Source organism: Phalacrocorax carbo, chromosome 1, assembly GCF_963921805.1.
Source record: "Phalacrocorax carbo chromosome 1, bPhaCar2.1, whole genome shotgun sequence".
Classification (NCBI taxonomy): domain Eukaryota; kingdom Metazoa; phylum Chordata; class Aves; order Suliformes; family Phalacrocoracidae; genus Phalacrocorax; species Phalacrocorax carbo.
The window spans coordinates 42,987,418-43,011,166 of NC_087513.1; the positions used below are offsets into that span (position 1 = coordinate 42,987,418).

Consider the following 23,749-nt stretch of genomic DNA (forward strand, 5'->3'; position numbering starts at 1 on the left):
CTTGTTCTTTTGACTCCTTGTTGATTGTTTTCCCTGTGAGCCTTTCCTGGGTTTTATCAGAGACCAATGTCAATCTAAGCTTGTTTATAACCTTGCAAGTAGGATTTTTTTTTGATCATTCTAGGATTTGCTAGCATCAATAACTCAAAGAGCTCCTTGGCTGCAATTGTTAATTCTTATAGGTGCAGGTTATCCAGTCTTGCAGAGTCAAAGCTGTCTGAACAGGATGCCTGGGAATAAGTGTCCTCTTGGCTGTGCCCGTCCCTGATGGCTGATTCTGGCTGATGTCACCTCAGCTCCTCAGCACCCAGGGGAAGAGCTGCTCGAGTACTTCAGCCTTTTGTACTTTGTGATAGATGATCCTGCCAACCCTGTCTAACAGCAGGTCTGTGTTGTCAATGGGATTTCAATTAATTTGCTACTGATGTATGTAAATAACTCCTCCTGTTTAGCCTTACCCTGGCTGGCCAGTGGTGCCTCTTGTCTCCTTCAGCAATTGACTTTTGTTTCCACATTTCCTTATTTCTGCATATTGTTGTCAGTATAATTTTGTTTTTAATAGTATTCCTACCTCCATTTCATCATTTAATGAAGGGAGGCATTTCTTCTCCAAGGAACTGAAAAGTCTTTGCACAGATACGGATGATTAGGAGTTGCTGCTCTGCTTTCTGCAGAATTTGCGCTCTCTCAACCTGAAATTGAGGAAATATCCACCAGAGCACAGATGTTGGCTTTTCTAAGGTGGTGTCTTTTGGGTTCATCAGCTGTGCAGTCAGCTCTGTCCCTGTGGCTCCAGCACTGAATTTCCTCAAGGCTTCTCAGCAGGTTGGACAGACTGAACATGGTATGGAGCTGCTGCTACTGGAGGAGGGGCAGAGGTGGGATGGGATTTGGGATGATTCCCTGAGGGACCTGACTCCCTTCTCCAGGCCCATGTGAAAGGGGAGGAGAGGCTTCAAGGTGGTAACAGCTTAACAGCTGCCTCTCTGAAGGGCTCCTCACTGCCCTACCCCAAAAGCAACCAGTGCCTCTGTGTTTGGAGCCCTTTCTGCTTGGAGGTAGCATGGCAGCCTTTCCACCCACAGCAGCCCACTGTCCTGACCTGCCTGGGCTATGGCAGGTACGGCCCTGAACTCCCACTGGGATGGCTGGCTACCATGGGCTACGGCAGCATAGCCACGCTGGCTTGGATCCCTGCCTGGCATGAAAACTCATCCAAGAAGAAGGGCAAATACCAGGCAACGACCCCAAACTTACTTTAGTGCTTTCATGGGTACCTTCATATCCCAAGCCATTGCTTATCAGTGTCATGAAGTTGATGTTTAAATACTCTCTCCTACTTGCTTTTGCTTCTTTTTTTTCAGCTTTGAGAAAGTGATGTCTTTGAAGAAGCAAGCATACGTACTGCTGGTGAAGACCGTACCTGCTAGTCTATAGCAAGTAAATGATCATGAGCACTTGCATCTACATTGACTGACACATTTGTGTTCATACATAATATGGATTTATTCCCAAGTGTTGTAGTACATTTTGATAGACAAATCAGTAACATTACAGAAATCACTGTCTAGAAAGGGTATATTTGCCTAATAGGTAAAGAGGAGGAGATTTTGGTATCATGCAAATGCTAAATGTTACTGATACTTTGTAATATACTACAGTGTATGATGACGTTTGTATATGAAAAGCCAGGAAATGACATTTGAAAGCATACTTGCAGAATTAATAGTGGCTGATAGACTGGCAGAGGATGTCTCAAGCAAAATTGCTATTTCTATTAAATAGTAAGCAATTTAATACTTTACCTGCCAGAGTCTAGTTGATCTTTTAATACATCCTTTGGATATCACAAGCAAGTGTTCATAAATATTAGTGTCCAAAAAAAAAAAGATACTGCAGTTTAGTCTTAGTGACACAGATCTTAGTACAGTCTAATTTTTCCAGTTTCTTAGCTGGACCCTCAGTGCTGGTAGCAAATTTACCATGGGGTCCAGGGGAGACAGAGACCCTTGGGTGCGGTGGATGATAAATGCCACGTAGGAAAGGGCAGGCTGTGCCACTCGGCAGCAGTCCCACCATTGATAGTATTACGGAAACTGGATCAATTACAAAGAAATGGCAAACCCTTCATATCAGGCATGGGGCATGATATGGCTCATGTGAAAAATATATCCCAAAGAGAAGTTTTTCTCTTAAGTGGATTCTTAGTTAACATTGGGATCAACTTAGGATAAAGCATGGATGTTTGCAACCTGGACCATTATTTAGGAAATGTCAGCTAAACTGTTCTGAGTTTGCTGATAAGCCGTGAGCTCTAAGTAGCACATGCAAGCTGGGGGTGGCAGAAGCTTGCTCGATTACAAGACCTTAAACTAATTTGTAATGTTTCAGTTCTGCTTTCTCCTCAGATCCATCAGGGACCACTAAGAAGATACCAAAATTATGCATAGACACTGAGGTAATTCAAAGACATTTGCTTTAAAATACCGTAACTTAAGGAAGGCAGTTTTATTGCCAGTGCGTATCATCTGAGAGAGTAACATGCACTTTTATGCAAAGATCAGTCACTTGCATTTGCAACAAGGCAGAGCAAACTAAATCCAGACTGAAAGGGATTTGTTGGCAACTTTAGATTTTGTTTAAATTTCCCCATAGGATATCCAAACCATATGTGGAAATAAAATCCATGCATAAAACTGCATATTCCTGTGCAGTTTATCAGATACTTGACATCTCAATCAACATACTAATGTACTTCCTGAGACACCTCTTAAGCATCTGCAAATATTTCCTTTTGATTGCTTTTGTTTTCTTCCTGTGAAAGAAATCTTCCTCTTCTGGCTGTTCTCTTCCTGAGCATGTAACCCTCCCTGCCTGTCCTTGGCTCAGGGCTAGGCAAGCACAGTCCTATCTTCCTAGAAATGTGGTGACTCAGAAATCTGTCTTCTGATGGCCTCACACTGGGAGTGTCCAGCTTCTCAGCAGAATCTCCTTTGGCTTTTAGCCTTGGGATTTAAAAGAGGGGCACTCTTAAGTGTAGGAAAAATATTTTAGAACATTTGAAGAGTTATTTCATGTCTTTGTTCTGAGGGTTTGTTGTTTGGTGTTGTTTTTTTTTTTTCAGAATCTATGCCATTCAATTCATAACATCAACAACAACAAAGTCTACAATCTGACTTGAGGTCTCCCTGAGTACATTAATGTTAATAAATGAAAGAGTCTGTTCTCCAGCCCTGAAGGAAAGTGGCAAACTCTAGGCTGTGTTCCTATAACAAAACTCTCTTTCCTTCCCTTCCTCCTGGGCACGGTGACTTCATCCATTCTGCCTTCTGGAAACAGTTCCTGGCCTGTGTATCACCCAAACTGTACTTGGACGTTGTCCAGGAAACCACCACTTGGCATGGGTCAAATCCATGCTGGGTAGCATCACTCCATCTACTCAGTTAAATAGGATGATGATCACAGGCCAATGTGCTATCTGTCACCCTGCTTCGTTTGCTAGAATAGGCATAGCCTCCAAATCCCATCAGTAGGCATTTCGAGGAAGCTATTCAGAGCATCTTGTCTCAACAGCTTGCTGGAATAGCTGGGTGGAGAGATGTAGTGTGTTTATAGGGGGAATAAAGAGCCTAGCCCTGCCAGCACTTGGCATTGCTCCCCTAGCTCACCTGCTTTGGGGCTTGCAGAAGAGAATGCAGAAATCCTGGACAGCAGGGTAGAGGTTTTATTACCTCTCATTTGGGGTGACTGTAGATGCACACTATCACTGTGCTAACATGTAGATAAAAAACCTTTGTGTTACGCCATCCTGTTTTCCTTATATATCTTCCTCTCGCTCTCTTGCTCTCACTCTCTCTCTCCTTCCATCTGTCTCTAGGCATCTTTTACAAGGGCTGGAGCGCCACAGATTTTGTACACTGACAGTTCCCAAGTATGCCGAATATCAGGAATTTTCTCAGACTTATTGGTACAACACACCCTCTCCCTACCAAGGTAGCCACACGCTAACAAGATGACAAAGTGAGCTATTCGGATGGTGAAAAATCTCCTAAACATAACAAAGACCTTCATTTGCCCCATTTGAGCTCAGAAAGACTCCACAAGCTGGGCTGACTAACTCAGCACAAACGCTAATGAGCAGCTGATGAAGACTTCTGTCTCCAGACAGCTCAGATCCTCAAGTCTAAGCAAATGCCAACCCTACCAGTACAGTGAAAGCAAATGAAGCATCACTCGAACTGACAAACAGCCTAAGAACTAAGAACTAAGAACCTAAGAACAACCTAAGCCTGTCTCTCCCACCGGAGGGAGAATGGCACAGCTCTCACTTAGCTTTTGCTCTTTTCCCTTCCTGGGGCCAGTCTGTGTCTGTGCACCAGGGCCATATGCTTTGACACTTCTCTCCGGCCACAGTTGGTATACCTTTAGTGCCCTGTGCCTCCTTGGCCCAAGGTCCTTTGCTCTGCTGCTCCCTTGCAGCCCTAAAAGACCTTGGAGACTTGAGCCCGAAGTGCCCTGAGCTCAAAGGACCCTTCAAGATATACCAGTTGCTAAAGCTCACCTCTTCCCAGACTGTAAAATTCTGTGGACCCTTTGATTTACAGTGTATTGGTCCAGGGACAGAATGAAATGTGAAGGCAGAGCAAAACTGACTTTACAGAAATTACTCATAACTTTAGGCAGCATGGGAAAGATCCAGCTTCCCACTGAATTCATGTCTGTATCAGCGGTGTGTCTTTTTCCCGGCTCTTTCCCTAGTCCCTCAGTTTAAATCAGAATCTCTGAGGATCTCATAGGATCCTTACTCATACTCATCCTGTGCCTTCATCCTCATCCCCATCCCCACCTTGTTAACTCTGAGCCATTGCGTCTGGTTGGATGTGGAAAGCAAAAGAAAAGAAAGAGTTTATGTTTTGGGGTATATTCCTCAGCAGGTCTCAGGGGGCCATCCCTGCAGCAGGGAGAGTGCTGGGGTGTAACACCAAGCCAGAGGTGAAAGAGCCGAGTTACTTGCCCGATACTGGAGGAAAGACACACGAGTGCTGGGTTGCTGCAGGAGCAGATGGGGCCAGGCGAGGGTTGGTGCTGGAGCCAGCCGCTGCGTGCAGGTGGTGGTCCTGCTCACGTTCAAGCAGGGCTTGGCTCCGGCTGCAGCACCATCAGCCTGGCCCTGGCATCAGCCACGGCAATGGCTGTGCCTGGAGAAATGCAGCCAGGGACCCGCAGCACTGACAAACTGGAGCTGACTGAAGCCCAAGTTTTCTAACACAGACTTGCCCAGCAGTCCCACTGATCTCAGATACCTGTGGGCTCTGGGCCTCGGTGGCCAAAAGGGGCCCTGGTGAGAATAGGATGTTTTCAGGAGCTTGAACAGACTGGGCACCAGCTGATCATCCCTCCCACAGACTTCTGGTGTCTTGGTACAAAGCAGCTGCCTAGCAAATAACTTACAAATTTTAGCCCTAATTACACTCCTGGCAAATACCATGTTAAGGTAAGCTGTTGCAGGAGTTGGATTTTTAGAAGAAAAAGGAAGGTTAATTTCAACTGTTCCCAGATAAATAATGAGCATGGATAATAATTCAAACATTTCAGTGAGCTAGATCAGTACACCTGAACTGCCTAAGGGCATCCAAGGCAATGGTGCTGATGGAGAACATCACCTTTTTTTTTTTGGTTTGGGGGCAATTTTAGGAGGCTGCGTTGCTGAAGCAGAATATTGGTTTCTGTTGATACTGCTATCACACCTGACAGATCGGGATGCTTCATAGTGACAATTATGAAAGCAGAGATAGGCAAAAATAATTGTTTTTCTGGTCTTCAAGCTCCTAGAATGGCCTGATAGGAAAAAAAAGTTGTTTGAAGATACCATAATAATTTTCCTGCTATTTGGTGTGGGAAAAAATAATCAGTTCATCAGTTTTTGTTCAGCTTATTCACAACTCGCTGAAAATGAGGAGGAGAAGAAAACAATTCTTACAAGCATTTCTGGATTTTCAGGAGGTTCTTTTTCAACACCTACTCATTACAAAATTGGAAAAAGGAGCTTTCTAAGACTCCAGAAATGAAAAATGAGACTGGTTTTAAGCACATGTAATTAAAATGCTCTAGAACTTCAACAGTTTAAAACCACAGTATTTGCATTTAATGTTTCAAAAAGATAAACATGTATTTTGCATTTTGTGATGGCATGTTTAGTCAACGCCATCCTCTGCAGCGTAATGAGAAAGGGCCTTCAGACACTGAGGCAGAAAACTTGCACTCAGTTTCTGACAAATGTTATTCAGTAAAAGAATGCATCTAGTTAAGATACATACATATATGTGTGACTGTAAGCACATCTAGTTAAGGTATGTCTTAGCTAGATATACTTTCTTATATACCTTTATAAATTATATATAAAAGATGTATTTAATAAAGAAGGAACAAACCAAATGAAATTATTTAGGAAGCATGCAAGCAGTGACATTTTGGTATTGATGTTCAAAACTTGCCTATTGCTTTACAAAATGCCCAAATGGATGTCTATAGTGATGTGGTCCTTGGTCCTCTCATGGTCCTTCGGCACTGCTTTGTCCTGGTGCGCAGGACAGAGAAGCAGTGTGGCTTGGTGGGTGGAGACCAGGCTGGGACCTCAGTTCAGCTCAGCTCAGCCTCTCTTCTGCTGTCTGACTTCAGCCCTTCCACTTATTCTTCCAGTGGGAGCAGAGTATTCACAGTATCTCCTTTTAGATGTTAGCTAATCTGGGCTCTGAACTGTGTTCTGGGGATTTCACCTCCTTCTTCGTCAGCCAGGTATGAAGCCTAGGCCTGAAGTGAAACATTAGTTTAGTAACCTTATGTACACCCATAAAATAGCAGTAATGGTACTAATTTTCTTTATAAAGTGCTTTCTATTTCTAAGAGAAAAAGTAGCTATTATTATTTGTAATTATTATTACAGGGTGTAAGGCCCAAAACTTCAGATTTCATTTAGTAAATGCAGGAACCACAAGGCTATTGCAAATACGAGGAAGTACTGTCTATTTATCTAACTTACAATAGGCAAATTTTGAAAGGGCACCACTGCATAAAAGCCCACAGGAGGGAGGGAAGAGCACACATACTTAAACCCTGACAAGAGAAAGACATGATACATCTGAGCAAACCAACGGAGATGTTAAAACTCAGAAGCCCCACAGACATCTACTGACTCGAACGTGCAACTGGCAGCTATCACCGAGCCGTGCTCTCATGTGGTTCTTGGCTGTTGCTTGCCTAAATTTTCTAATTCCAGCATGCTGCCTCGGTGTTACTCCTACATGAACTGGCAGTGTTGTCAGAGGCAATCATGTCAGTGCACTGCAGACCACTTTTTCCTTTGTGAAGAGGAAGTTAATCTGATGGACCTTGTTGCTCAAAATAAAAATGCAGGTTTCATCCATAAAAAGCTTTAAAATGTGTACTGGGAACACTGGAACAGTGCAAAGAAATCTTCCAGCCATGAAAATAAAATCAAGTAGGAGGAAGGTGCTTCCTTTCGCTGTAGGGTGATGAGGTCCACAAGCAAGTGCAATGGATACTCTCAGGGTTCAGGGGGAACAGTACTAAAATGTCATCTTTCTCCAGCAGTCACAGAAACCAGTATGATAAAAAGCAGATTGGCAAAACCCTCCTGGCTTTGGGCTTACATGGGCTCTCAGTAGAAAGCTGAAGTAGGGTATAATTAATTATCAGGGATAAACAAGCTCTTGCAGTCTGCTGTTGACATGGATCGTTGGCTTTAAACAAGACTTTGAATTTCTGATAATGATGGAGCAGGGTTACTCTCTCCCTTCCCCTGTTCCCGCGTGATGGATAGAAGCACCTCTTTTTGTACCACCCTCTAACTAGAGTAGCATGCACCCTGGATCCTGTTCTGAAATAAACTCTACTAAAAAGACTGTAAAAATCCTGACTAAATATGACTCATGTCTTTCAGTCGTGTTCATAAAATCCCCTTCCCATGCATTAGCCTTTGCCATTTCCAGGGATGTGCCTGGCAGCAGAGATGCTGCAAACCTCGGTGCTCCTCTCGGGGAGGAGGAGCAAGGTAGGAACTGCAAGCTATGGGAGGCTGTGCAGCACTCAGCAGCAAATGGGGATCCTCCAACACTCTCCTTCAGCCCCTGGCCCCCTGTGGCTTGTGCTTCTGCCCAAGAGAAATGTCTTGTCATGGTTCTTGCTTCTACTTGCAACCAACCCTGGCAGGAGCTGGGAAGTCTGTTTTTGGGACAGCTGGGAATTTTTCCCGTGGAGGTCTTCCCTCCATGATCCTCTCAACGGCAGCTTCTGCAGCACCTTCACAAGTTAGTTCACGCGTTCGTGGTCTTTGGGTGAGTAAGGGCTGCAGCTGAAACAGAGCTTGAGGAGACTTTACTTGCCCCTCCTTGCAAGAGGCTCCTGCTCTCAGTGGACATCCCCATGATCAGAAAGGCCTGGCCCTTTTTTCTGGCAATTGAGTCCAAACTCCAGAGAGCAGTACTGTGCCTTTAGTCTCTTCCTTTTCCTTGGGACTCTAGGTTGACTGGTAGTGGAAGGAAAAGCTGACGGTAAAAGTTTCTAAAACTCTTCTTTTTTCTTGCCATGTCTCAGAGATGCCATTGAGACTGCAGCCCCGCACCTGCACACAGGCCTCTCAAGTCCTCCTTGTTTGTTCCCCGTGCTGCATGTGTTAGGGTACAGGCACTTCGGAGAGACACCCTGTCCTGCTCCCTTCCCAGGCAGTGTGAGCCTTCCCCCAGAACTGTCCTGTAAGGAGTCCCTTTTCCTTTGAGGTGGTGACTTGACCTTTCAAAGGAGGCCATGTTCTTCTGGCTCACCCCAAATGTGGAGCAAAAGAAAAGGGAAGTGTATAGGTAGGGGAACCACTAAGTCATAGATCCACACAGCATTTTCATTGATAAATAAGATTAATTGACATGAAGGGTTAGAGACTTCATTATGAAATATTTCAGCATACACATTAGTTCATAAAATGGGAATTCAGCCAGAAGGGTGAGGTTTCCTCAGCACTAGCAGTAGCAGTCCAGAAGCCATTCTTGCACCTCTTTCGAAAGACCAGGATGCAGCAGCCTGTTTTATTTTGCTGGCACATAGACTTGGTACTCACCTTGCAGCAAAAGCCAAGTCTCTCCACTGGTTTTCACAGCACATGGAGGAGGCATAAATTCCATGTTCTCTATCTCAAGAAAACTCAGTACAGCTCTGAAGAGTAAGAGGTAACAACTTGTGATACCATACCTGTAGGCCCAAAGAGACTAATATTAAACTCAGACTTTTAAATCACTGTAAAACACCTCTCTGTATAATTTGTAGTCTTTGCACTGGCTAATAACCATGTGTTTTGTGGTACTGGACAGCTGCACTTTGTCTATAACTTTCATTATCTTTATATCAAAGGACCTGTTTCATGGCATTGATAAAATTCCCCTCTCACTTCCCATGAAACAGACCCCTAAAACTGAAGCCTGCAAACCAGAAAACATTTGCTGTTGTCTTTAAGCTGGGAGTGATCTTGCTCTCCGGGAGCTCACCCTACCTCAGGGCTGGCTTTTCAGATGAAAAAGAATACCAAAACAGATTGAAAAATACCCACACTGGTCAGAACAAAAGAAATGAGTCAAATGCAGCGATCTACTGAAGTGCTTAAAAAAACCCAACTTGTGAGGCAGCCTCTGAGACTGAGCCTGTAACTGTGCAGGTGTCTCTCTGCCGTCCATGGGATGCACAGCAACAACGTGCAATGCAGGAGGACGTGGCTGCATTAATGCAGAAGGAAAGCAATCAGAGAGAACCTTGTTGGGCAGCCTCCGATGTGTTACTGGGAAACCTTTAGCAGCATGCTGGAATACCTTTCGGGAAGGTGCAGTGCTGTACTGAATATGCCAATTGCTTGTGACAACTGTGTTATTCAGAGTTTTGTCACTCTAAACTCTAGATCTTGTTTTCTATAATATGTTTGCCTTGTGGATAGGGTTGAACCTAGTAGTGCTCTGTGGCCTTCAGTGGGGTCAGATAATTGTAAAAAAATGTACATCAGCAAGATAATCTTCTCTGTTTTTATCACTTCCTTTTCATTTTTACCTCTGGTTAACTCCCTCTTCAAATAAGGAGATGGCAAATTAACTAAGTTAAGTGATTCAATCAAAGATCACCATGTCGCAGACAAATCATGCTCTATGAAACTCCTTCAGTCTGCAAATCACAGCCTACCCTCTAGCAATTGGTGTCTGCTAATGTAAAGCCAGTCAGTCTGATTAAATGTGACTGTGAGCAGTGGGCGGTTTTGTGGTTGTCTTTATGCGTAAAGGTAAATGTCAGCAAAATGAATGGAGCTTTGGGTGTTACTTATGTATTTGACGAACCTCTTATACTCTCCCTAACAAGTGTATTGTAAGCGCTTGACTAGATTTATCAGCTGCTTTATAAGGAGCAGCAAGAAACCCAGATTAAAGGTTGCTAAGTTACAAACTAGATAAGACATAGGCGTATTTCCAAATTTATACAAACACCATGCCTAAATTCAAGAGAAACGTAAGAAGCGGTCTGAGCTCAAGAATAGGTTAGCGTGCAAGATGGATTTCTCTCTCTATTTCTCTGCATGGCTTTACTTCCAGCAATATTTCAAAGGGGCATTACAGCATTCAGAACCTATTTCAACATGCCAAGTATGAGAGAAATAATGCCTAATACCCAGCATGGGGGCTTTTTAATGGTAATACAAATATTATGCAGCATTTCCCTCCCCAAGTCAAGCTGTGCTTGCCTTGAATACAATCCTCCTACAAATACAAACATGTACATCCTGGGCACGCAGGCCCTTGTTACAATGGGGTCAAAGTAGAACTCTCTTCACACACAGATAACATAGACATTAATCCGATGGTTGAAGAAATGGGATTTTGAACTGTGCAAATTCCAGTTCAAAGGAGGGATCCTTCTCAGTATAGATGTCTTTATTATCAGCCCATGTTTAGCTAATAAATGGTTTATTAAAAATGGCCTGGCTGTTAGTGGCTTACATACATATTACTGGGTTTGGAACAGTCAAAAATTACAGCTGACTGCTTTGGAGAAGCTGTTAGGAGACGCTTGCGTGCACCGCACAGGGAAGCAGTATAAGGAAAGATGTAGGTTTTCTACAGGCAACATATTTTCAGCCTCCTTAAGTTCCTAGGCTTTATCTTTTTCTCATATTGTTAGTAGGCATCATCATGAATGGCTGTGTTCTGAGATCTCTGTGTTTTCCAGTGAGGGGAAAGCCACTGAAGCGTTCAGCCCCCAGACTGGAGGTGGGACTCTTTGGTGTGAGCACAGGTGTGCTGGCAGGTACCCTGTGGCTGTAAGCCCAGCATGTTTCCATGTCAAAATGTGTGCTACAGAGTCATACTGTAGGAAAGAGCAAACTGGCTAGTTTAAAATATCTGGCTGAGTGATAACTCTATATTTTGCAGGCCATCTTTTTCCTTCAGAAAGGGTAACCAGAAACATTTAGCAGATTATTTCCTCCACATATCTAGTTTTGTTTAGAAAAAAAAATCAGAAAACTTTAATTGAATTCCACCTACATATGGCTTGATGGCTAGAAAAGTCTCCAGGAGGCGCTGGCTAGCTAGGGTACAAAAGCACATTGCCTGCAGGACTTTTTCTTGTGCCATTCCTTATGCAGGTGCAGGGTCCAGCAAAATGAGGCAGTGAGTTCTGCTACACCATATTGATGCCTCCAGGGGATTTCCAGAGGAAAGGTCAGCTAGGGCTTCTGGCTTCATTCTGGTAGTTAAACACAGAATAATCACTTGGCTTCCAGACCTTGGCTTCCAGACCGTGGACACCCCCCAGTCTGGCTTTATCATCACTTGGAGCTCTGCAGTATAATGTCTTAATAAAGTCAAAAGCTGTTGGTGGGCTGCACTTTCTTCTTTTTATATTTTTTTTAAAAGTATTTTCATTTACATGAAAGATCAACAAAATCCAACCTGAATCCCATCCTTTCTTCCATTTAATTACCAGCTCTTGTGTTTTCAAGCAGTTTTAAGGTAAGGGTAATTATCATGAGAGGAATTAGGAAGCATGAAATAGCTGGGAGCCAAAAAGGTGCTTCAAAAGCCTTGGCAGGCCAGACTGTAAAATACACCTCAGTGTTATTAATTTATAACAGGAAAAAAAATAGCATGGCTCTAGATCATCGGATGGCAGTTATGGATAATACTTGGCCTATGAGCTGTCTGTGCCCTGTCTGCTAGCCGGGCAGAGAGTACCAGGGACCAAAGTCCTGTGTTTTAGGCACTGATTTAAGTCCAGCCCTGTCACAGGTACTAAATTTACGTTAACTTCTAGTCACAGCAACAAAAATGCTCACTAGAAATGGTGCGCTTTAATCTGAAAATGGTGTTTTCACTTACACTTCAGATTTTTTTCCTTCTTCTTACAGTTCAGTCTTATACTCTGTAAAGATGCACTTCCTGTCAATTTTCTATTTCTTTGACATGAAGCCTGTCTCTCTTCTTAGTTCTAAGAATTATGCCCTAGAGAGAATGACACCTGGTAGTTCCTCTGTGCTGGTAGGACCACTGCATCTGCACCAAGCAGTTCACCACATAGTACACACTCCATCCTCGCTGCTCTGAGTAAAGTCAGAGCTCGTACTTAGCACTGCAGTCAAACTGATAATGTTTTGTAATCATAGAATCATAGAATGGTTTGGGTTGGAAGGGATCCTAAAGATCATCTAGTTCCAACCCTCCTGCCATGGGCAGGGACACTTTCCACTAGACCAGGTTGCTCAAAGCCCCAGCCAGCCTGGCCTTGGACATTTCCAGGGGTGGCACATCCACAACATGGTAATCACTGTTAGGAGTTTTTTTGTAGACACATGCTCTACGTCTTCCTACCGTTCCTTGCTCGAGGCAAGATAGTACCCTGAGAACATCCAGTAGAAATGAACCCTGCCGCAAGATTAAGTTTTGAACCGAACCTTTGAGTCATTAGCCTTGTAGCTAGGTGCTCTGTTTTTATTTTGTGTATTTGCCGACAACTTGATCTCTTCCTGTCTGTCAGCTCTTGACTGTAAAATCCTTCAGTCCATGCTCCTGGAGATATCAGTCATCCCAACAACCAGTGCCACTGTTTTAATCATTTTGACCCTCTTTTGCGTATCTGTGGTGGTGAGCAGATGAGCGAGCAGCCTGAAGAATGAGTTTAAAGCGCTTTTCTGTAGTCATCCTTTAATTTTATTATGTTACCTGAGTTTGATTCTCTCTTTTTAGGAAAGGAATAATATAACATTAATTGATATATCTATTCTTAACCAAGCCAGTGGAAATTCCTTCAGGAATATAAGGAAATTAGGTCTTGTAATTTCTATTTCACACATACATGGAATCTAAACCCCAAACGAGGGAAGTCATTGGTCTTGAAAGAGATGCTGCCTGAAGAGATGATGCCTGTATTTTCTGCTCTTCAAGTTGTGACACAGACCTCACAGTCCTATTTAGAGCAAAATACCTGTTGATTTCAAAAGGAGTTTTGCCTGAAGTATCGAGTCCTGGACGTCTATGCAGTGAGCCTATGTCATGCTAACTACAGAGGTCACATGCCAAAGAACTTTTTGTCAGATCTTTGCATTTAAATTTGCCAGGTCTGGTGAATAACAGAAAATATGCTATTACTGGGGGGCTGGTTTATATTTAGACCTTTATTTGGAGATTATCATCTAGGTACAACATCTCCTTGTCCTAAATGGGAGGAGGTACAGCTATATGAGCACTATCTCTCGTGTCCCCTGCTGGTTTCTGAACTCCCTTGCAGGGACACTAGAAAAGAGAGGTTCAGAACATCTCTGTATTTGATGTCTGTCTAGGTACCCATTCACAAATATTCAAAAATTCATTTATATGACTGTTATTTGGTCAACCCCACTCACTTAGAATAGGGTCCAGGTGAGTTGTAAGGTGTTCAGATGAGTTTTGAATGCCCAGAAAATAAAAGATTTCACAGCCTGTCTGTGTTGCTGTTGTAATGTTTGAACACCATGATAAAAATTATCTTCCTTAGAAATAGAAATTTCCTTTGCTGCAGCTTGTGCACATTGCCTTTTGTGCTTTTATTAGGTACCTCCAAGAAGCATCTGTCCCCATCTTCTTTCTGCCCTCCCATTGTGTAGTTAAAGGTCTCTTTCCATTTTTTTCTTAGGAAAACAGTTTTAATTCCTCCCCTCCCCTTTTGAAATCCTTTGTCTTTAGCTGTGGACATGTAGAAGTACCTGGACTTCAGTGAATAATGGAGCCCAAATTTAGTCACAGAACCTTACTGTGTTGTGTGTATAATTCTTAAATTGCTTTTTTACATTTTACTTTTTGCAATTCTCCCTCTTCCCTTCTAAAATATGCCAGAAGCTTTTAAACCTCCAAAGGAACAGCATAGCAAAGTGTTAAAACAACAGTGGCCTTTAAAGCTCCTTCCCTTCATACCCATCTTCTCTTTTCTGCTCCCTTAGAAAAACTGAGGCTTTGTGAAGGATGAAATCCCATGGGAAAGCTGATGCAGGGATTATGACAACAAATTTAATGGGGCAGTCGCTGTCATTTCTGAAGTGAGGTCTGCACTGCAGCTTTTTGTAAATCCCATAAAGACTGAAGTCATTTGGGGCTGGATTGATTTTGATTAACTGTGCTTGTCTAGCTTGAATTTGATGCCCAAAGTTCAGTCACCTAGGATCTTTTCTAATTCACAGCCTTACTGGTGAGCCAGTCATCCTGCAGGTTGCCTGCCTTTTCCATTGATTGCATAGCAAACAAGCTGAGATGAGATTTGCCATTTTTAGGCAGCTAACTTTAGAAGAGATGAATCACACCTCTCTAAGTGTAGTGGCTTCTTCCTGTCATGAGTCCTGTACGAGTTGAATCCCTGCATCCCTTGAGTTACCCCTGTAACTTAACTGGATTTTATGAGTTTCCCTGGCCCAGATGCAAAACTCAAGTGAGCAAGTGATGTCGAATGTTACCGACATTGGACCAAATAAAAAAGCACGCTTATGGAACAAGAGCAATACTTCACACCCAAAGCCCCCTATCTAAACATACTCCTATCGAGATTTTACTTATGATTTACTACATCTGCAGAAACAGTTGTTTCTATCACAGTAGTTTATAAATTACACCATAGGAGATTTCAGTGTGTGCACTCTAACCTAAACACTGTGATTTACAGAGAGGTTAGAACTTGTTATGGAAAACAGAGCTGAATGGAAGAGGAGAATGAGGTCCACAACTAAAGAAAGGGAGCAGGAATTAGCATGCATCTTTCCAGCACCAGCTGCGATAAAGCCACAAAGATGTAGCACGGTTCTGTCCCACTTTCATGCGATTGTATTCACCAGCAGCGGAGGTAACAGCAGTGTTTTCAAAGGTACATGAGAAATTCCAAAAGACTTTATTTTTGAACGATGCCAAACCAGAAAATTCAAATCAGTATAAGCTGTGGCAAAACAGTGTCTCAGACCTGTAGAGATATAGATATTTTAGACTAACTGTAAATGGGGAAAAGAAACTTTCACTGTATACTTCTAGTCTGTCTATTTTCCATGTAAGGTACATTTTCATAGCCTGCCTACATACGCATATGACATTTATTATGTATCTGCTGCAAACAAAGAAGCCACATGCAGACAGCCCCCAACCCCAGACCTGCCCCCCAGCCATGGCTGGGAGCTGCAGCATACCAGCAGTTCCCTGGGGGGTGGAGTGGGGGTGTGGGGGGAGGACTTTAATAGGGAGATGCCGAGGTCGGGGTGCTCTATCTGTGGCACATATGCATTTGTGGAGAATCCATGAATAATCAGGCCAGCAGGGACATCAGAAAGCCAAAACCACCACGCAGCATCTCCATAACAATATCTAAGTCTGTGGTGGTTGCTAATGTAACTCTGCAGATGGAGAACCATGAGAGTTCAGGACCAGTGGGGAATCTGGGCTAACTGGAAGTTAAAAAAAATTAATCTATAAAACATGAGAGGTTTAAGGAAAGTTTATGTGAGGTTTACAAGGCTGAAATGGATTTGTTCAGTAACAGACAGACTTAGTCAAAGGTTTAAATTCAACCTAGATATAAAAACCCATCACGTTTCCTGGTAATAGCACTAGGCAGGCAAGCAGGGATGATTCCCTGCTTCCTGATGAAGCAGACAGATAGGAAAGTGAAAAAATCCAGGCTTTCTGGTGCTTGGTTTCCTCTCAGTGTCACTGGTTCAGTCCCTTCCCATCTCCTTTTCTCTATTTAATTAAAACACGTTAATGGCAACACCTATCAACTAGCAGCTTTGCATTCGGCATCCATATCGCTCAGACTAGCTGCCGAGTTAATCTGACAGATGAGGAGAGTGGTTTGGCTTTTGCAGTCATTTAGCTGCAGTCTGCAGTGCAATGCAGAAGTGATGGGAGCCGTTCCCGTGCCAGGGGCTTTGGAGGAGAAGCCTGTGTCTGAGCACTCGCTGCTCCAAGCCCATCCGTCCTCTGAGCAAACCCGTTCTACTATCCCTTGCCATTAACAATCAGCTTTCTACTTTTTTTTAAACTGTTTGTAACACTCCATCCCTGGTAAGGAAACTTTTAAATAGTGTTTTTTCCTCTCTTTGTTTTTTTTCCAATATAATTTGCAAACAATACAGATCACTGTACTCCAGGGAAAGGTAGTTATGGGAGAGGAATAGGGGATTTGTGTATTGTTTTAAGAGGGAAAACGAGGTCATAAGCAGTATCATGAGAAAAACAAATAACTGCAGATGCTTAGATACTATTGGCAAAAAAACAAGACCAGGAAACCCGTTCTGAACTGGGGAGGTACCATGCATGGGGCCATTGAATAAATAAAAAGATTTTTTTATTTCTGAACACATTCAGTAACACCAACTAGCTGCTGATGTCCAAGTAAAAGTGATACAGATAGAAACAAGGTCTGATTATTTTATTTTTCATGTAGAGCTGTCATGCATCAAAGAACTTCATATACATCAGTGAAGTCTCCTGACACCACGCTGGGCAGATGAGCATCACATAGCAGATGGGTAAAATGAGACTTAAAGAAGCTGAACAGAAGTGGCCCCCCTGGAAATACAGCTCAGCAGCCTCCTGCTCAGATAAGCATCCTCAGCCTCTTTCCCCATCCTCCCCTTTGCAGCCGCAACATGTTTGCAGCAGTCACCGCAGGAACATTATCCTGGGGGACAGGAGCGGGACTGGAGCATCAGACATGGGATCTTTCGTCGTTGCCCCCATGCCATGCCGGGGAGTGTGATGTCAAGCCTCCCACCCTGTGCCCAGTTGTGGAAACTGAAGCCCATATGACCTTCACTGGAAACAAAAGTTGCCAGAATTATCATCCTGCAAGAAACACTGAGAACTCCATTGAACTATGTGTCACACTGTGAACATATCACTTCCTCATGCCTTAGCTGTTAGGATATCTTTAGTGTTACTGAATGCAACCAGCTATAAACATTTAGGGACAAAGTCTAAGATAACTTCTTCGGACAACTCTGCACCTGGCAGTCACCCAGATGGTGAAGGCAGTAACTGGTAGAGGGTATGTTTCACCACCAAATTAGCTCAGGATGCTGCAGGATTTTTAACGGAGGCCAACTCTTCGGTCTCACAGCAACCCTTTGAAAAATGACAGTAAGAAGCAATTCTCGCTCATAGAGAAACCCTCTAGTGCACTTGAAATCGAAATTTCAAAATGGCCATGAGCAAAAGTCATCTATCTGAAAGGTGCTGTTTTGCTTAATGTGCACTAGAAATATAGTGAAGCCAATTTCATTGGCAGTAAGGTATGTTTTTTCCTCTGACTTTAACACCAAACTTCTCAATCTGACAAATAATTTCAGTCCTTTGACTCAGTGTTAGAGAAAATATTTAGTTCTGTGCATAAAATGGATGGAGGGCCAAAATCTTTCTCTCATAACCTGCAGAAATTGCTGGAGTTACTCCAGGGATGCATTTAGTCCCTTCTGTTCAAAATTTAAGACCCGCTGTTTTTGTGACAGCACAGGTAATTGCTACAGCTGGAGCAAGGCTGTATCTCGTCGTCTCTGGCCTCAGCCCCACCTGCCGTTCTCTTTTCCTGCAGCAGAAACACAGTGAATTCCTCAGAGGACACTGAGGGATGGATCCAGTGCTAAATCCTCACCTGATGGGAGCTGGTGGAGGAGGCCTCTGCAACCTACAGCACGTCCTGCACTGGTTTCTCTGCAGGAAAGGAAAGGCAAAACCTGACCCTTGGGGGTGGCTTTAGGAAATCCTGTAGATTTTGAGGTATGCACAGAGACTCCTTCCTTCCCCCCCACTAGGCGCAAGAAGCAAGGACAAACCCTCCAGTGGTGGGGTCAGATTGAGGGCTTTCTCCTGCACTTCTCCAGCTCTTACACCCCAGCCCAGCTCCTGTTTACCCCTTTGAGGTTACTGATTTGGCCACAGGATGAAAAGCAACCAAAGGCAAAGTGTCATCTTCCAAATATGCCAAGGTGAAAGCTTCTGCCCTGGGAGCTTTGGAAGAAAGATACAGAAAAGGGGCACTAAGGAGATTATATTAGCTCTGTTTTACAACTGGAGATCAGAAGCTAAGAGCTGATATCCCCACAACAGTGATTTATGCAAGACCATGAGTTCACCCAGCCCCATGGTGGGGTACGAGGCAGACCCCTCCGCTGAGTCCTGCAGTGGCATCTCCATCACACAGCCACACCTGCATAGCTCTGAAACCTTCCTGAGTGGGAGAAGAATGATAATTTGTGCGTGGTGACGAGATGTTTCTCAGCTTTCAGGCTTCCTAGCCACAATCATTCCTTGAGAAACAAACGGCTGTGAAAAGGGCAGGATCAAGAGGTGAATTGTCAGACACTGTGCTAAGAACAAATGGGCCGGTTTTCTGTTACGCCAGTCTGTTGCTGCACGGATACACATGCTCACTCATAAAACCAAATGCCAGCAGATATATATTTCCTTCCAAACAGGATCATCTATGAATATATATAACTCTATCTTGAATTAGAAAAATCCATCAGTTTTTCCTCTCCCTGTAGGTATGCACATAGACGCGCATGAGTTTGCATAGACATCCAGCTACGGTGCAGTACACTACAAACAAAATGTGTAAGTGAAATTATTATATCTAAAATAGCACAAACTCAAGAGATACATATCAGCAGCCCCTCAAATTCTAACACCTCCCCGGCTGCATATCTCCATCCCATAAATTTTCAGACTTACTGTTACAAATAATTTCAATTTGCAATTGTTCCCTTACGCTGATTTTAGCCAGATCAGACTTACATCCTCTTATTAGACACATCTTTCATGCAGAGTGTAAAACAGTAATCCGCTTGTAATGCTTACTGGCATTGGCTCTCATCAAAGAGACAGGTGGAGAATTGCAGTTAATGGCAATAACAGAGAAAGCCCGCTGTTTGGGTGGCAGCGCTTCGGAGGGTTTTCTACCTGCCTGCCATGGGACTGAAATCCATGAATTTGAAAGCTGCTTGTGTCTTTACAGTCATTATGAAGGTATCTCTCAGTCAGTACCAATCAATGACAACTGAAACTTTTTATGAAGAAAAATTCCAGTACCATCTGGAATTCCTGGAGAAAGAAAAACCTATGGACTTGTCTTCCGCAGCGTGGCAACCCCCATCATTATAACCAACACAAAAGCAGGCTGATGTATTACCATTTTTGCTTCCACCCATTATGCTCTTCGCTCACTAATATGTGTTGCAGTATGTGGATATTGATGTCTGAAGGGCAGGATTTTTCCAGTTGTTTCACCTCTTAATGGTTACCGGAGCAGCAGTGGTCCCTGACTGCACACTGGGAAGCACCATTGTTCAGCCTGCTCTGCCCCAGCTTGTTTCCCCCAAGAAGTTGTGACTGTGCAAATAACAGCACTCATTTTGACCACACAAAAGATGAAGTCTGACCTTGCATTATACAATTTCCTTAAGTAAAAATATAATAATTGAGTGAACAGTGAGTTATTAGGCTGACTAAAATTCTTCAGGCGGTGAAACACCATTTTTATATGACATGCAAGAGGACAGATTTCCTGACAACACCATGTTTCAATCTTTCTGACAGAAAGCCCAAGCTAGAAAATTTTCCAGTGTCTATTCCCAGTCAAGTGTGGATATTTTTCCTGAGATAAAATGCAAAGCGTTCAGTTAAAAATTGGTATTCAGCCTGTGAAAACATGTTATAGATCAATTATTTCAGCCTTCTAATACTACCTGATATTTGCAAGCACAAGTTTTAAAACCTATACGAAGACCTTGCAAGTAGTATTGCACGTGTCCTTCTTGCTGGAGCACTCTGGAATGGCCATGCAGAAACACAGCCCCACTTTTGTCTAGATGAATCTGGAAATGAAGACCCAAAATATGCTGTTCGGCTGAAGGAATATGAGGAGAGCAGAGGTACAAACACTCGAGATTACATCAAATGTAGAATGTTTGCCCTATTCAAATGAAAATGCCCCTCTTTTCCAAGCTCCGGGTGTCCTGGATGAATAAGAAGCAGCCTTTTTTTCTGCTCTGAGCATTCTTAATGGCCATTTTAATGACTGTCTCCTCAAGTTTACAGCCAGCTGTCAAATTACTGAATGCCAATATTTATGAAACCCCAGCATACACAGTGATAATGACACAATTCAGTATTTATGGGGAGCACATTTTTTGTAAATACCAACACTGAGTAATCACAGTAACTACTCTCTTGGTAACTCTACTAATTTCAGAGGACAATGAGCAAGAATACCTTGAAACTTAAAAATCAGAGACTACTCACCCCTTACCCTTTTGGTGACTTCAGGCCCAGCGTGTAGTAGCAGTAAGAAAGAACTACAATTTCTTATTCTTGAAAAATCATTGCTGAACTAATGAGGTGAGGGATATTTTTAGGGTGCTGTGATTGTTTTGCAGGTGGTGGGGAGCCTGACAAGGTACGCAGCAGGGAGGGAATACTCCATCTGTCACACAATAGCTCAGTGATTGGAACAGTGTTTGGAGAGGGAGGAGAAGAGGTGAGCAAAGTATCAGACTCCCTTTGCCTCTCAAAATTCTCTTATTCTCGTTAGCAAACTCCAAAGTCTCTGCCTAGAAAATTGCTCAGAAGCAGAGGCAGTCCCTGATTTTAGAGCCTGTGAGATGAAACAGTTCTTGAGAGCAAAGTCGTTCTCCAGGACTTAGATGACTCAAATGCACCTATGCTGTGGTTTCCCTGGAGTTTAGCCAGTGGGCACTGGATCCAAAAGCCTGTGAAGATGGGGCAGGACAGACATCATGGAGGGAGGAACCACACTGGCAAACTTTGTTTCCATGTAGTAAGGGAAAGACTGCAAATTTGAACGTTAAGGAAGCTGTTCCTGCCTACTGCTGACTTCTGTACTTCCATGTTCAGGTCACAATTATATTTACCACATAATTGCAACCAGAGGAGAACTTCGGGTTTATATCTTATTCAATAGAAAATTCTCTACTATTGTGATATTTTCTAATGCTAGAAATGATGACAGAAATTATGTCAGTAGCTCACACCATTTCCTGCAGAGCCTGTTTCCTTAAGACGTGCTACAGAGCAATATTCATCCAAAGTAACAGAAGGTGTAAATTAAGTTGAATAAAATGGAATCAAATTGAGGAAATGTTCATTCTGCCTGGGAATGACCACACAAATATTTAATGCAGTTTAAATAATGTATCCTAAATGTTTTTCTTTAGGTAATTTCGTTACTGTTCCTGACCAGCCTATGTAATAATCAGATGTTCTTTGCTGGAGTATTAACCAGGCTTGCATTTAGGAGTCTGCTCTGAAGATCTGAAAAAAGATTCCACTGAATCCACTGGGTTTTGCGTCAGATACCCAGCTTGCAGGGCCAGCTGAAACAAGTCTGAGGAGCAGAGGAGTGGCCTGCCCTGCTGTAACATCACCACATAACATAACACAGAACATCCACATTATGTCAGTGTGAAGGCTCATCTGGTACTGCTTTATCTCTCCCATGCACACCATTAGGGGACAGGAATATAAGAACAAAAGAGTATGTGTTTGCTCCTGTGTGTGTGGAGCAGGGGAAGTACCGAAGTAAAGGGAGAGGAACCATCTCTGTATACCTCTAAAGCAATAGGAGAATCCCTGAACTACAGGCTTTATAACCAGATGGTCATGTTTAGTAGCCACCAATGGACGGCTCTTTCATGAATTTATTTTCCCCCTCCTTAATATTTTTATACTAATTAAACTCCATGTGAAAAGGCCTTTTGTTTAAATCCATTATGCTTCAGCTGCAGGTATCTGTTTTGTTCCATGTTCTCTCCTAGTTTTCTGTCCCCAGCAGCAGTGGCTTCAGTATCTGAAGTAATAAACAAATAGTAGCAGAAATGAAGCTTTTTATTATCATCATTTACTGGGGCAGGCAGGGGGGAAGATGATGAGACATCAGTGATTAGTTGCCTAAAAAAAAGAAATAAAAATTAACAAATTTTCAAGTAGAAGGATAAGTAATGGGCCACATGGAGTCAGAGGCCCTGTGTTTCTATCCAGTCTTTGATCAACTCACTCAAACTCTCTCAGTTTGTTTCCCAATGCGTGAAACAGAAACAGAAATGTGTAGCATAAGTGAAAACATGGACTACTATAATTAAAATCTGTACCATATTTTGAAGGTTTTGATTACAGTATAAAAGCCAAATACAAGGGGTTTCTTCGTCCTTACTGTGACTGGTTTGCTTACATTGGCACTGTCCTTACTTAAATGGGTTAATTTACTACACATATGTACATATATATACATAAAAATTGTTACATTCTTATTGAGTGTACTCACAAGGAACTGTAAAATAGCAGTTACCAACTTCTCCAGATCCTGCCCTTCTCTTCTGATTATCACTGGCATAACTTCTGATGCTTGATCTTCCCATGGCGCAAGTTTGTTCTTTTGCTAGATTTCTCTTTTGTGCATTGAGACGAAGAACTCATGTCACTTGGAGCAAGCTGATTTTCTTGTGTGAGGGTATGGGAATAGAAAATAAAATCTCGCTTCTGTTGAACAAAATGTACCTATACTTATGGCACATATCTGAAAGCTTCATCAGCAGTGATCCGTGAAACTAGATCTCTGACATGAAAGTGTGAAGTAGACCCTGAAACAGAACAAAAGGAAAGGGTCATGTTTACAAAGTCATACTAAACATTTGCAATTGATTCCAATAGTGTTTGCGGAACAACAGTGAACGCAGATTTTACTTTGCTGTGAAAGGCTGCTCTTGGCCACCTGATAGGAAGAATGAATCAACAGTTAAACAAAATGCCCCATTAAGCACCTATTATCATGAAACAGGAATGTCTCTTACTCATTAACTTTCAGTAAAGCATGCTGAACAAAAGACTGGTGTTTAAAAAAGTTATTTAGAAAACTGAATAATAAGAGCCTTGGATCTACAACTTTGTCTCCATGATTCTCTCCTCCCTCCTCCCCCAATCAAAAAACTTTCAACTGTTAGGCATGATGCATTTTGTTTCTTAATAACCTCTTTTTTTTCCAAGTCATTCAAAACATTTTGGGTGGGTAGTTCCTATCTTAATTTACAAGACAAGTGCAAGTCTTTTTACTACCACTAAGCATGTATATTGGTTTTGAGTCTTGGGTAGTTTACCCAAGAGACATTACCTTTCCTTCCTTTAATTTT

General features: G+C 42.7%; 1 long non-coding RNA gene across 2 annotated transcripts in view; it reads left to right on the forward strand.

The window, feature by feature from the left end:
* Positions 1–23,396, forward strand: part of LOC135313109 (uncharacterized) — a 48,737-nt gene extending 25,341 nt beyond the window's left edge. The window contains exons 2-5 of one of the 2 annotated variants that reach the window (XR_010372702.1): positions 183–844; positions 1,365–1,440; positions 2,409–2,458; positions 16,996–23,396. This is a non-coding gene — a long non-coding RNA (uncharacterized LOC135313109). Of the gene's footprint in view, positions 1–182; positions 1,441–2,408; positions 2,459–16,995 lie in introns of both variants that reach the window. The other variant, XR_010372701.1, reaches the window with a different exon arrangement.
* The last annotated feature ends 353 nt before the right edge of the window (positions 23,397–23,749 follow it).